Source organism: Anolis carolinensis, unplaced genomic scaffold (genome assembly GCF_035594765.1).
Source record: "Anolis carolinensis isolate JA03-04 unplaced genomic scaffold, rAnoCar3.1.pri scaffold_11, whole genome shotgun sequence".
NCBI classification, from domain to species: domain Eukaryota; kingdom Metazoa; phylum Chordata; class Lepidosauria; order Squamata; family Dactyloidae; genus Anolis; species Anolis carolinensis.
Genome location: NW_026943822.1, coordinates 2,112,340 through 2,127,924, shown reverse-complemented (window position 1 = coordinate 2,127,924; position 15,585 = coordinate 2,112,340).

Genomic DNA, 15,585 nt, shown 5'->3' with positions numbered 1-15,585 from the left:
TGATAGCCAAGCAAAGCAATAATGTGACCCACACGTTCTTGTGAAATGCCGACTATGCTTGAGATTTCTTTCCGAGTGATACGACGATCATCCCTAATCAATCTGCCAACCTTTTTCTTGTGAAACTCTGTGGTTGCTGTCACAGGACGCCCAACTCTTTGTTTGTCACGCAAGTCAGATGTTCCCATCTCAACATCTTTAAACTTACTCACCCAACAATGCACAGTACTCTCACCAACACAATCACCTTTGGGGTGAATCTCCTTTGGGGTGACACCTTCTGCTGTCAAGAATTCAGCGACTCTGCACATTGCTTAAGTCGCATTGACCGACCATCTGTGCAGGTTCCATACTTCGTACTTTAACAAAACAACCGTCCAATGCTAAGGCTTCCCCGTCTGCGCAGGGTTCCCTACTTCGCCCTTTAACAACACAACCGTTCAATGAATCATAGAATCATAGAATAGTAGAGTTGGAAGAGACCTCATGGGCCATCCAGTCCAACCCCTTTCTGCCAAGAAGCAGGAAATCGCATTCAAAGCACCCCCCACAGATGGCCATCCAGCCTCTGTTTAAAAGCCTCCAAAGAAGGAGCCTCCACCACAGTCCAGGGCAGAGAGTTCCACTGCTGAACGGCCTTTCTCACAGTGAGGAAGTTCTTCCTGATGTTCAGGTGGAATCTCCTTTCCTGTAGTTTGAAGCCCTTGTTCCCTTGCGTCCTAGTCTGCAGGGCAGCAGAAAACAAGCTCCCTCCCTCCTCCCTAGGACTTCCCCTCACGTATTTGTACATGGCTATCATGTCTCCTCTCAGCCTTCTCTTCTGCAGGCTAAACTTGCCCAGCTCTTTAAGCCGCTCCTCATAGGGCTTGTTCTCCAGACCTTTGATCATTTTAGTCGCCCTCCTCTGGACGCTTTCCAGCTTGTCAACATCTCCCTTACTGTGGTGCCCAGAATTGGACACAGTATTCCAGCTTGTCAACATCTCCCAGAATTGGACCCAGTGTGATTCCAGGTGTGGTCTGACCAAGGCAGAATAGAATAAGGGGGATCAGGACTTCCCTGGATCTAGACGCTATTCCCCTATTGATGCAGGGCAGAATCCCATTGGCTTTCTTAGCAGCCACATCATATTGCTGGCTCATGTTTAACTGGTTGTCCACGAGGACTCCAAGATCTTTTTCACATGTACTGCTGTCTAGCCAGGTGTCCCCCATTCTGTATCTAAGGCTACAGGCTTCCCCGTCTGCGCAGGGTTCCATACTTGGCACTTTAACAACAAGAAATATGCCAATGGTAGCGTAGTCTGTGCATATTCAGAAGATCTACAAGTGACACTAAACACCTTTGCAGAAGCATACGAGAAGCTCAGCCTGTCACTGAACATCGAAAAAACCAAAATTCAGGAGTAAACCTAGTTGTTTATTTTTCCTGGAAAATGTTGGGAGTGATTTGAACCCCTACACCACCCCCTTGGCTATGGCTTGGTGTTACATAGTGTTACACAGGCAGCTCTTCTGAGATGGAGCTGGTGGCTTGTCTTCTTTCTTGCTTTGAAGAAAGCGCTTCTCAAACAGGGCAAAGAGTGGCTTTGCCGGGCGGTGGCGCTCCTCACCAAGCGGCCAGCTTCTAACACAGCAACAATGGCCCAGGACCAGGCTTCTCAAAGGGCCATGTTGCAAAAGCACATTGGTTTGCAGCCGCAAGGCCCACTGGCCAGAGTGCTGGCACTTGCCCGGCCTCCACTGCTCCCAAGGGTCTCTCCGTCCCACTTGACTCTTGCTTTGCTCTGGTTCTGTTTGATGTGTGATGTTTTGTCTTATATCTGACATAACAGGTTGTGTTTTTTTTATTTAATTTCACTTGTCAAGTCATAATTTGTTTTTATATCTTGGGTTGTCAATGTTCATTATTATGGGTGTGTAGTTGTTATGTTCGGGCACTAAGTGCTTGCCTTTTATCTTTGGAACCCGCCCAGATTCCCTCCGGGGATATACGAGGGTTGAATGAAAAGTAATGCCTCCACCTTCGTTGCTTGGGTTTGGATGAGAATACAGCAGAGTCTCGCTTATCCAACATAAAAGGGCTGGCAGAACATTGGATAAGCAAAAACGTTGACTAATAAGGAGGGATTAAGGAAAGCCCTATTAAACGTCAAATTATGCTATGATTTTACAAATTATGCACCAAAATATCATAACGGTAATGTTATGTTATTGCTGTACAGTAGAGTCTCACTTATCCAACATAAAAGGTCTGGCAGAACATTGGATAAGCAAAAATGTTGGATAATAAGGAGGGATGAATGAAAGTCTTATTAAACGTCAAATTATGTTATGATTTTACAAATTATGCACCAAAATATCATAACGGTAATGTTATGTTATTGCTGTACAGTAGAGTCTCACTTATCCAACTCTATTTTATTATTATGAATACATTCATTATTTCACTCTGATCTTATTATTATTATTACTGCACTTATTATTTTACTCTATTTATTATTACATGTACAGTAGAGTCTCACTTATCCAAGACTCGCTTATCCAACGTTCTGGATTATCCAACGCTTTTTTGTAGTCAATGTTTTCAGTACATCGTGATATTTTGGTGCCAAGTTCGTAAATACAGTAATTTCTACATAGCGTTACTGCATATTGAACTACTTTTTCTGTCAAATTTGTGGTATAACATGATGTTTTGGTGCTTAATTTGTAAAAACATAATCTAATTTGATGTTTAATAGGCTTTTCCTTAATCCCTCCTTATTATCCAACATATTCGCTTATCCAACGTTCTGCCGGCCCTTTTATGTTGGATAAGTGAGACTCTACTGTATTTACGAATTTAGCACCAAAACATCACAATGTATTGAAAACATTTGCTACAAAAACATTGGCTACTAACAAATTTACTACAAATAAAGATAGAATTGCATAAAATGAACTCAAAGTACAGTAGAGTCTCACTTATCCAAGACTCTCTTATCCAAGGTTCTGGATTATCCAATTTGTTGTTGGAAATTAAATGCATAAAAAGTTCAGTCCTTGCTGCCTAGAGAAACAGCTCTGGATCCGGGGGGTGGGGGTGGGAGGGGGTGGGAGGCAGACTGCATTGGATAATCCAGAATGTTGGATAAGCAAATGTTGGATAAGTGAGACTCTACTGTATGTACGTATTTATGACATTTATATCCTGCCCTTTTCACCCCAAAGGGGACTCAGAGCGGCTTACAAATACAGTAGAGTCTCACTTATCCAACATTCGCTTATCCAGTGTTCTGGATTATCCAACGCAGTCTGCTTCCCGCCCAGATCCACAGCTCTTCCTCTAGACAGCAAGGACTGAATGTTTTATGGATTTAATTTTTAACAGTGTTGTTACTTTAAGTTCATTTTATGCAATTCTAACTTTATTTTTAGTCAATTTGTTAGTATTCATGTTTTTATAGTCAATGGCCCATTTATGTTGGATAAGTGAGACTCTACTGTATTCTCATCCAAACCCAAGTAACGAAGGTGGAGGCATTACTTTTCATTCAACCCTCGTATATCCCAGAATATCCAGGACACAGTATCTGCTTTGAACTGGGATATCTGAGTCCACACTGCCATATATTCCAGTTCAAAGCAAAAAATAACAATAATGTGGGATATTATTCATCTGTGTGGAAGGGGCCGCAGCCTGCAGAGCGGCCGAAAACAAGCCCTGCTCCCTCTTCCTTGGGACATCCTTCCACATATTTGTACGTGGCTCTTCTCATGTCTCCCCTTTTCTTCCAGAAGCTAAACAGATCCAGCTTTTTAATCTGCTCCTCAGCGTGATTCCTCGTGGTCTCCAGACCTTTGATCGTTTTAGTCGCGCTCCTCTGGACAGATTCCAACTTAGAGTCAATCTCTCTCTCGGATTTTGCCCAGAATTGGACAGTTTTCCAGGGAAAGAGGTCCAACCAAGGTAGACAAGAGGGGCCTGGTCAGCTTAAGCCCTCCTTAGATGCCTTGCCATCGTCTTCTTCTGAAGATCTATCTCAGTGGTTCGTATCACAAAATCACAACTCGAACACTTCCCAAGTGTCTAGGACTGTGTGATGGATTATTATTATTATTATTATTATTATTATTATTATTATTATTATTATTTTATGACACAGCAAACAAGATAGATATGCTGGATTTCGTATCACAAAATCTCAAGTCGAACACTTCCCAAGTGTCTAGGACTGTGTGATGGATTATTATTATTATTATTATTATTATTATTATTATTTTATGACACAGCAAACAAGATAGATATGCTGGATTTCGTATCACAAAATCTCAAGTCGAATACTTCCCAAGTGTCTAGGACTGTGTGATGGATTATTATTATTATTATTATTATTATTATTATTATTATTATTATTATTTTATGACACAGCAAACAAGATAGATATGCTGGATTTCGTATCACAAAATCTCAAGTCGAACACTTCCCAAGTGTCTAGGACTGTGTGATGGATTATTATTATTATTATTATTATTATTATTGTTATTATTTTATGACACAGCAAACAAGATAGATATGCTGGATTTCGTATCACAAAATCTCAAGTCGAACACTTCCCAAGTGTCTAGTACTGTGTGATGGATTATTATTATTATTATTATTATTATTATTATTATTATTATTATTATTTTATGACACAGCAAACAAGATAGATATGCTGGATTTCGTATCACAAAATCACAAATCGAACACTTCCCAAGTGTCTAGGACTGTGTGATGGATTATTATTATTATTATTATTATTATTATTATTATTATTATTATTTTATGACACAGCAAACAAGATAGATATGCTGGATTTCGTATCACAAAATCTCAAGTCGAATACTTCCCAAGTGTCTAGGACTGTGTGATGGATTATTATTATTATTATTATTATTATTATTATTATTATTATTATTTATTTTATGACACAGCAAACAAGATAGATATGCTGGATTTCGTATCACAAAATCACAACTCGAACACTTCCCAAGTGTCTAGGACTGTGTGATGGATTATTATTATTATTATTATTATTATTGTTATTATTTTATGACACAGCAAACAAGATAGATATGCTGGATTTCGTATCACAAAATCTCAAGTCGAATACTTCCCAAGTGTCTAGGACTGTGTGATGGATTATTATTATTATTATTATTATTATTATTATTATTATTATTATTATTATTATTATTATTTATTTTATGACACAGCAAACAAGATAGATATGCTGGATTTCGTATCACAAAATCCCAAGTCGAACACTTCCCAAGTGTCTAGGACTGTGTGATGTATTTTCGGATGATGTGTGCAGATCCCAGTCGGGTGGCCATTTGCAGTTGGCAGATCGTGATTTTGTCCATGTCTATTGTTTCCAAATGCCGGCTGAGATCTTTTGGCACGGCACCCAGTGTGCCCATCACCACCGGGACCACCTGCACTGGTTTCTGCCAGAGTCTTTGAAGTTCAATCCTGAGGTCCTGATAGCGGCTGAGTTTTTCCTGTTGTTTTTCGTCAATGCGACTGTCACCTGGGATGGCGACGTCAATGATCCAAACCATTTTTTCCCCACAACTGTGGTGTCTGGTGTGTTGTGTTCCAGAACTTTGTCAGTCTGGATTCGGAAGTCCCACAGTATCTTTGCGTGCTCATTTTCCAAGACTTTTGCAGGTTTGTGATCTCACCAGTTCTTTTCTGCTGGGAGGTGGTACTTGAGGCATAAGTTCCAATGAATCATTTGGGCCACATAGTTGGGCCTCTGTTTGTAGTCTGTCTGTGCGATTTTCTTACAGCAGCTGAGGAGATGATCCATGGTTTCGTTGGTTTCCTTGCACAGTCTGCATTTTGGGTCATCAGCTGATTTTTCGATCTTGGCCTGAATTGCATTTGTTCTGATGGCTTTATTGACACTTTATTGTTTAGCCATTAGGCATATTTATGCCCTCACTTTCAATGATTTTTCCGTTCTTCAATGCCACTGTCAAACATTTGTCCAAACCAAACTCCATGCTGATATCAGTGCTAAAAATTGCCTTTGTCCTGATGTCTTGCTCCTGGGCTGCAAGGATCAGGCCTTCTGTCTCCTTCTTCAGGGTCCCATTTGTGAGCCAGAGCCAGGTCTTCTCCTTATCAGCTTTTCCTTCAACTCCATGCTGATATCAGTGCTAAAAATTCGGACAGTGTTGGTCAGAGACTGAATTTCAGTTTCCGTTTTCCCATACAGCTTCAGGTCATCCATGTACATCAGATGCAAAATTTTGTGAGATTTCTTAGATGTTTGATAGCCGAAGTTTGTTTTTTGTAAGATTGTTGACAGAGGGATCATGGCAATAATGAAAAGCAGAGGGGACAATGAATCTCCCTGGAAAATTCCTCTCCTGATGTTGACAAGTCCATAGATTTCATTTCCAACAAACAATTCAGTTTTCCAGTGCTCCATCATGTTTTCAATAAAGGTGCCAACGTTTTTACAAATCCCGATGGCGGGTCCAGGCATTTTCAATGATTTTTCCCTTCTTCAATGCTACTATTTTTTTTTATTATTATTATTATTATTATTATTATTATTACCCAACATTTTCGCTTATCTACAGTTCTGCCAGCCCGTTTATGTTGGATAAGTGAGACTCTACTGTAATCGCTTTCGTGTATCCAGGAATTGGAAGTTTTGTCTCTTTTGTTGTAGGGTTATACTTTTTTTGGCGCATTCTTCTCAAAGTGCTGCTTCTCAAAGTCATGTAAAGAGGTTATGAGTTAAACAGAGATTATTGGTATGATTTTATTTGTTTGTTAAAGGAAAAAAGGAGTTATATATTAGCAAGGAAAAGCCTAACATGGAAACCAGCTGGAAGCAGCATTTGGTAGGTTGCCATGGTAACACAGCTTCCCTTCGGAGAAGAAGGGGGTGTGGCTAAGTTGACAGTTGGAGCATATTCCCTTTTTAAAAGTTCAGTTGCTGATAGGGTTTGGAGAGGATAATTTGGCTGTGAGGTTTTGAAGAGATTAGGAGCTGTAGGAATCAGCTAAGGACGGCAGCTTATTGTTCACTCAGGGGAAAGGCTGGTGATATAAGTTGACCGGGTGTTTTATTTACTGTTCGAAAAGAAGTTATTTAAGATATATCCATTCAAGCAAGACTACATTGTAACTTAAGATCCGGAACGTTTACTGATTGAAACCACACGCTTATGTACCAAAATAAACTTGAGTTTTATTGTTCATAAAGATTAGTCTCCTTGCCTCTCTGTAAGCCTGAAGGAAGACCATTACCTCACGTTGGTGGCAGTTACCGTACCTATCTATATAAGTTACCATCTCTACTCATTTAAACCCATCAGTTCTGTTATCCTTCCTTATCCACTAAATCCTCCCAGTCATACATTCACGCATCCTCCATCCCTCCTTCTCACACGCACGCACATCTCCTCAATTGGAGGGAGCGGTGGGATTGAAAAAGGATTTTCCCTGCCTGAGTTGAGTTTCACAAATTGGGCTTCTCTTCAAGTCACTTCTGGGAAAGATGGAGAGAAAGAAGGAGAATCCCTGGGTGGTCCGGCTCTGCTTTCCCGGCTGGCCGCAAAGTCTTCCAGACCGGGCACCGGGAGGAGGGAGAGGCCCTTTGCGTTGGGAGCGAAGAGCCAAAAACCCGGGGAGAGGCCGAGCACACCTGCTGCCTTTCCACTCACCTGACAAGATCTCCCCCGAGGACAAAGATGTGCCTATTGATCGCCCAGTGATTACGCTATGTCACAGCATTTGAACAAAATAAATCTGTTCCTGGTTTGAAAGTGATATTTCCTGTTTAATTGTGCGGTCCTTACTTTGAAGGGAGTTGTTCGACTCCAGAAACTTTGTTTTTGTGGCTGCCACAAACTAGGTGGAATGGGTTGAGACTTGATGATGAGAGAGCCATTGAACAACCATCACAAAATGTGCTGCAGGGTGTGTCCTCTTACAGAAAACAAGGTTTTGCAGTGTAATAATTTTTTTCCATGTTTCTATAAAATAATAAAACTGTAATATTATTATTTATTTGCGACATTTATATCCCACCCTTCTCACCCTGAAGGAGACTCAGGGCGGCTTACAAATTATATGTACATATATTACCATATATACTCGAGTATAAGCCGACCCGAATATAAGCCGAGGCCCCTAATTTTACCACAAAAAAACTGGGAAAACATTGACTCCAGTATAAGCCAAGGGTGGTAAATTTCAGAAATAAAAATAGATACCAATAAAATTACATTACCGTATATACTCGAGTATAAGCCGACCCGAATATAAGCCGAGGCACCTAATTTTACCACAAAAAACCTGGGAAAGCATTGACTCCAGTATAAGCCGAGAGTGGTAAATTTCAAAAATAAAAGTAGCTACCAATAAAATTACATTACCATATATACTCGAGTATAAGCCGACCCGAATATAAGCCGAGGCATCTAATCGTACCACAAAAAAACTGGGAAAACATTGACTCCAGTATAAGCCGAGGGAGGTAAATTTCAAAAATAAAAGTAGCTACCAACAAAATTACATTACCATATATACTCGAGTATAAGCTGACCCGAATATAAGCCGAGGCATCTAATCTTACCACAAAAAACCTAAGAAAACATTGACTCCAGTATAAGCCGAGATAACAATAAAATTACATTAATTGAGGCATCAGTAGTTCAAATGTTTTTGAATCTTTACATCAAACTGTAATTTAAGATATGACTGTTTAACTCTGATTAAATCATTATTTTCATCTTCTTCAATGTAAATATGCTTATGTATCATTTTAATAATAATAGAGTGAAATAATAAATGTAATAATAATAATACATGCAGTAAAATAATACAGTAGAGTCTCACTTATCCAACACTCGCTTATCCAACGTTCTGGATTATCCAACGCATTTTTGTAGTCACTGTTTTCAATATATCGTGATATTTTGGTGCTAAATTCATAAATACAGTACAGTAGAGTCTCACTTATCCAACGTAAATGGGCCAACAGAACGTTGGATAAGTGAATATTTTGGATAATAAGGAGGGATTAAGGAAAAGCATATTAAACATTACATTAGGTTATGATTTTACAAATTAAGCACCAAAACATCATGTTATACAACAAATTTGACAGAAAAAGTAGTTCAATATGCTGTAATGCTATGTAGTAATTACTGTATTTACGAATTTAGCACCAAAATATCACGATGTTTTGAAAACATTGACTACAAAAATGCGTTGGATAATCCAGAATGTTGGATAAGCGAGGCTTGGATAAGTGAGACTCTACTGTAATTACAACATAACATTACTGCGTATTGAACTACTTTTTCTGTCAAACTTGTTGTATAACATGATGTTTTGGTGCTTAATTTGTAATAATATGTACATGAAATAAATTATATTATTAGCATTACATATCATTATATTGTACTATATATATATATATATATACACACACACAGTAGAGTCTCACTTATCCAACACTCGGTTATCCAACATTCTGGATTATCCAACGCATTTTTGTAGTCAATGTTTTCAATACATTGTCATATTTTGGTACTAAATTCATAAATACAGTAATTACTACATAGCATTATTTCATATTGAACTACTTTTCCTATCAAATTTGTTGTATAACATGACGTTTTGGTGCTTAATTTGTAAAATCATAACCTAATTTGATGTTTAATAGTCTTCTTCTTAACCTCTCCTTATTATCCAACATATTCGCTTATCCAACATTCTGCCGGCCCGTTTATGTTGGATAAGTGAGACTCTACTGTACCAGACAAAATGAAAAGGAGCAACAGCTCTAACACAAAAGTTATCTAAGTCTGATGTTGATTCCAATGTATATTGGAAAAAACTATTATCCCAAAAGGAAATGTACTGGATCTTTAAGTTTGAAACCTTTTCCCCTCAGGGACTTAGTGAATCACTCAATTTTAGCTGTTTCCTTTAAGTTACCAAGCACTCTTTAAAAACCTTTGAATGAACCTCCAGAATCACTCGCAGTTGAATCACCACAAGCAGAGTCACTCCTTGTAAGCAATTAGGCACTGTCTATCTCTATATATAAAAGAGTGATGGCATCAGGGCAGCAGACAAAACAACAAAACTACAGGCCCCCCAACCTCGAAATTTGACAACACAACCCATCATCCACGCCTCTAGGTTGATACAACAAAAAGAAAAGAAAAATAAAGTCCTAAGGCTAAGTTCCACCCACCTGGTCTCCTAGAAACCTACTCAGCCCAGGGGACAGGCACAAGAGTTTGGAGAGACCACTAAGGGCCATCCAACCCAACCCTTTCTACTATGCAGCAGGACACAATCCAAGCATTCACAACACACGGACAACGTATAAAAATTATACAATACTACACAGGGACATACACCCCCTCTATCCTCACCACGTTCACAGTACACAAACAACCAAATGCATACTAAACATAAAGACAACCATACAACAGACATTCAAGACCACCACTACCTCAACAATTTCTCACCAACACCACCAGACAACGCCACAGCAACGCGTGGCCGGGCACAGCTAGTGTAAGTATAATACTGTTATATGGGTTACCTTTACTTCTGTTAATACTGCTGGTAAAATACTTGTTACTCTATGTTCTGTTTTAGATATAAGTTCATTGTTGCTGATTATAACAACTCCTGAAGAAGGGGATTTTTCCCCTCGAAACAGGGTACAAAAATACCCGAGTACCCCTGTAGACTTTACTTGGGATTTTATTTGGACTTTTTTGAGAGCGGTGCTCCATCATTATTTTCTTCATTCTGTATACAGCAACATGACCAACCGTCTGTTTACTTCATTTGGAAGATATTTTCATTGACTATGTATCTCTGAAGCCTAAATACATTGGAACCAACATCAGACTTAGATAACTTTTGTGTCAGAGCTGTTGCTCCTTTTCATTTTGTCTGGTACAGTAGAGTCTCACTTCTCCAACACTCGCTTATCCAACGTTCTGGATTATCCAATGCATTTTTGTAGTCAATGTTTTCAATACATTGTGATATTTTGGTGCTAAATTTGTAAATATAGTAATTACTACATAACATTACTGTGTATTGAACTACTTTTTCTGTCCAAGTTGTTGTATAACATGATGTTTTTGTGCTTAATGTGTTAAATCATAACCTAATGTAATGTTTAATATGCTTTTCCTTAATCTTTCCTTATTATCCAACATATTTGCTTATCCAACATTCTGCTGTCCCGTTTACGTTGGATAAGCGAGACTCTACTGTACTACCGAATTGAGCTTTGTACTGGGAACTTTAATACAGTATTATTATTGGGATGTTGTATGTCTTTCGGGCTGTGTGGCCATGTTCCAGAAGTATTCTCTCCTGACGTTTCGCCCACATCTATGGCAGGCATCCATACCTCACAACCTCTGAGGATGCCTGCCATAGATGTGGGCGAAACATCAGGAGAGAATACTTCTGGAACATGGCCACACAGCCCGAAAGACATACAACATCCCTGTGATCCCGGCCATGAAAGCCTTCGACAACACAGTATTATTATTATTATTAGTATTATTATTGCATTTATTATTTCACTCTGATCTGATTTTTCTTCTTCTTCTTCTTCTTCTTCTTCTTCTTCTTCTTCTTCTTCTTCTTCTTCTTCTTCTTCTTCTTCTTCTTGAATTTATTATTTTACTCTATTTATTATTACTTGTAATATTTTCCTGTATTTATTATTTACATTTACATTGAAGAAGATGAGAATAATGATTTGATCAGAGTTGGACAGTTTTATCTTAAATTTGAGCTTTATGTAAATATTCAAAAACATTGAACCTACTGATGCCTCAATTAACGTAGTTTTATTGGTATCTATTTTTATATCTGAAATTTACCACTCTCGGCTTATACTGGAGACAATGTTTTCCCAGTTTTGTTGTTGGTATCTATTTTTATATCTGAAATTTACCACTCTCGGCTTATACTGGAGACAATGTTTTCCCAGGTTTTTTGTGATAAAATTAGGGGCCTCGGCTTATATTCGGGTCGGCTTATACTCTAGTGTATATGGTAATTTGTAAAATCATAACCTAATTTAATGTTTAATAGGCTTTTCCTTAATCTCTACTTATTATCCAACATATTTGCTTATCCAACGTTCTGCTGGCCTGTTTATGTTGGATAAGCGAGACTCTACTGTACTACTGAATTGAGCTTTGTACGGGGAACTTTAATAATACTGTATATACTATTTGGACATTATATTTTCTTTATACATAGACCATCTTGTGTTTGTGTAGATGAGTTGAGTAGCCCATCATCCTGGTTCGGGGGACATGCTGCTTGGGCTCCTGGCCCGACTCCTCCGCTCCTCTTGGAAACCACTTGTGAACCAGCCAAGCAAGTGCAAGGAAGGCAATGCCACACCCGCGGGAGGTGATTGCCCAATTTGATGGCTGGATGCCTTGGTGCCAACATCTTTCCACAAAACTGTTCCTCGTTGAGAGCAACCAGCTGCCGGATCGGTCGCTCGTCTTGGATCCGGTCCCTGCTGGCCCAGAAGCCCTCTCCCTCCTGCCTTGCCAGGTAATTGTCCGGGGTCCACAAAGGCATGTGTCTGGGGACCAGAATGGGGTGCTTGCCCACCTGTCCCCCTTTGCTCAACACCCAGGAAGAGGGGCTCGTCTCCCTTTGGGACTCGGCTGGCTCCCTCCTTGTGCTCCTTGGATCCTCTTTGCTTCTGCAGACCTTACGCTTTGCTTAGTTTCCAGTTATGACCTGTATTCATTGCATTGTTTATGGTCTGAACCCCTCTGAGAAATGGCTATATTCATGAAAGTGTTATATTTATTTGTTTGAAAGATTATTATTTTATTTTATTATGACACAGCAAACAAGATAGATATGCTGGATTTCGTATCACAAAATCACAAGTCGAACACTTCCCAAGTGTCTAGGACACATTATTATTATTATTATTATTATTATTATTATTATTTTATTATGACACAGCAAACAAGATAGACATGCTGGATTTCGTATCACAAGATCACAAGTCGAACACTTCCCAAGTGTCTAGGACTGTGTGATGTATTTTCGGATGATGCGTGCAGATCCCAGCAGGGTGGCCTTTTGCAGTTGGCAGATCGTAATTTTGTCAATGTCTATTGTTTCCAAATGCCGGCTGAGATCTTTTGGCACGGCATCCAGTGTGCCCATCACCACCGGGACCACCTGCACTGGTTTCTGCCAGAATCTTTGCAGTTCAATCTTGAGGTCCTGATAGCGACTGAGTTTTTCCTGTTGTTTTTCGTCAATGCGACTGTCACCTGGGATGGCAACATCAATGATCCAAACCATTTTCTTTTCCACAACTGTGATGTCTGGTGTGTTGTGTTCCAGAACTTTGTCAGTCTGGATTCGGAAGTCCCACAGTATCTTTGCGTGCTCATTTTCCAAGACTTTTGCAGGTTTGTGATCCCACCAGTTCTTTGCTGCTGGGAGGTGGTACTTGAGGCATAAGTTCCAATGAATCATTTGGGCCACATAGTTGTGCCTCTGTTTGTAGTCTGTCTGTGCAATTTTCTTACAGCAGCTGAGGAGATGATCAATGGTTTCGTCGGTTTCCTTGCACAGTCTGCATTTTGGGTCATCAGCTGATTTTTCGATCTTGGCCTGAATGGCCTTTGTCCTGATGTCTTGCTCCTGGGCTGCAAGGATCAGGCCTTCGGTCTCCTTCTTCAGGGTCCCATTCGTGAGCCAGAGCCAGGTCTTCTCCTTATCAGCTTTCCCTTCAATTTTGTCAAGGAACTTTCCATGCAATGTTTTGTTGTGCCAGCTGTCATCTCTAGTTTGTAGTGCGGTTTTCTTGTACTGGTTTTTTGTCTGCTGTGCTTTGAGGAGTTTCTGATTTTATTATTATTATTATTATTATTATTATTATTATTATTATTATTATTATTTATTTCCATCCCACCGGCATGCACAAGGAGGCCTTGGAAAATATACTTTTGGGACTCATGCTGCCTGCACCCCATTGGTAGCAAGGTTGGTGGCCCCAAAAATGGGATAATGTGTTCGAAGCCCCAGTCAGATGCCGTGACCCTGAGGGGAAGCCCATAAAGCAATCCATGCGCAATAACCCCTCAATGTGCCGCAATAAGCCCCTCGATGTGCTTCCGCCTGGGACGACCTTGCCTTGGGAATCGCTCCGGGGAATGCTGCTGAGTCAGGCAGGTGGGGCTCACCCTCCGGCACTCCCAGCCCAACCAGTGCCAGGGCTTTTTGCCACAGAAAGCGGTGGGGTTTTTCCATCTTGCTCAGGACCGTCCCCTTCCTTGTGCCCGTTGGCACCCGTTCCTCTCCTGGAATATTACCAGGGACCATGTTCAGATATCAGCCAGCATGCCAACGCCTTAAATCAAGAAACAGCTTCTAAGATCTACAGAGATATTTGCAGGGACAAATCAGCAAGCGAGAGTCCAAACATGGCAGGCTAAAACCCGGAACCTCAGTCAGTGACTGAAACTGGATGAGAAACTCCCTCCTGGGCACACAGAAGAATGGGTGCCGTGCCAAAAGATCTCAGCCGGCATTTGGAAACAATAGACATTGACAAAATTACGATCTGCCAACTGCAAAAGGCCACCCAACTGGGATCTGCGCGCATCATCTGAAAATACATCACACAGTCCTAGACACTTGGGAAGTGTTCGACTTGGGATTTTGTGATACGAAATCCAGCATATCTATCTTGTTTGCTGTGTCATACAATATAATAATAATAATAATAATAATAATAATAATAATAATAATAATAATAATAATAATAGCTTTATTTATACCCCCACCATCTCCCCACGGGGACTTGGGGCGGCTCACATGGGGCAAGGCCCAACCAGCATAATTTACAAAAACAACAGCATAAATACATTGCACAATATACAAAAATTAAAACACACAGTAAAACAATAAAACAGGAGTTAATACAGCGGTAATAATATCAATCAACCACCAAGTACAATTCAGTTGATTTCATTGGTGGGAGACTGCAGCAGCAATATAAAAATATCCATAACATCATCAGTTAAAATACCCGAATAAAAGGGACCTAATAAAATTCAGGATAGAATTATATAATGTTGGCAGATGGTCCCTGGTTATTTATTTATGTATTGTCTCAGAAGTAAACGTGTTTATTTATTGTGTCAGAAGATCTACAGATACTTGCAGGAACAAATCAGCAAGCGAGAGTCCAAACATGGCAGGCTAAATGCAGAGCCAACCTTTCTTATAGCCACACTCCAAATCGCCAGCTACTAGTCAAAAGACATTTAGTATAATTCCAAGTTTTTAAATTTGTTTGTCTTTTCAAATACATCACAACTGTAACCTCGGTTCGCTCCTGACACGGTAAATAAACGAATTCGCTTCTGAGACGATACATAAATAAATAACCAGGGACCATCTGCCAACATTACCGTATTGACTTGAATCAAATGCACCATTGACTCGACTGCACACACCTCCATTTTCAAAACCCCAAAAAGGTATTTG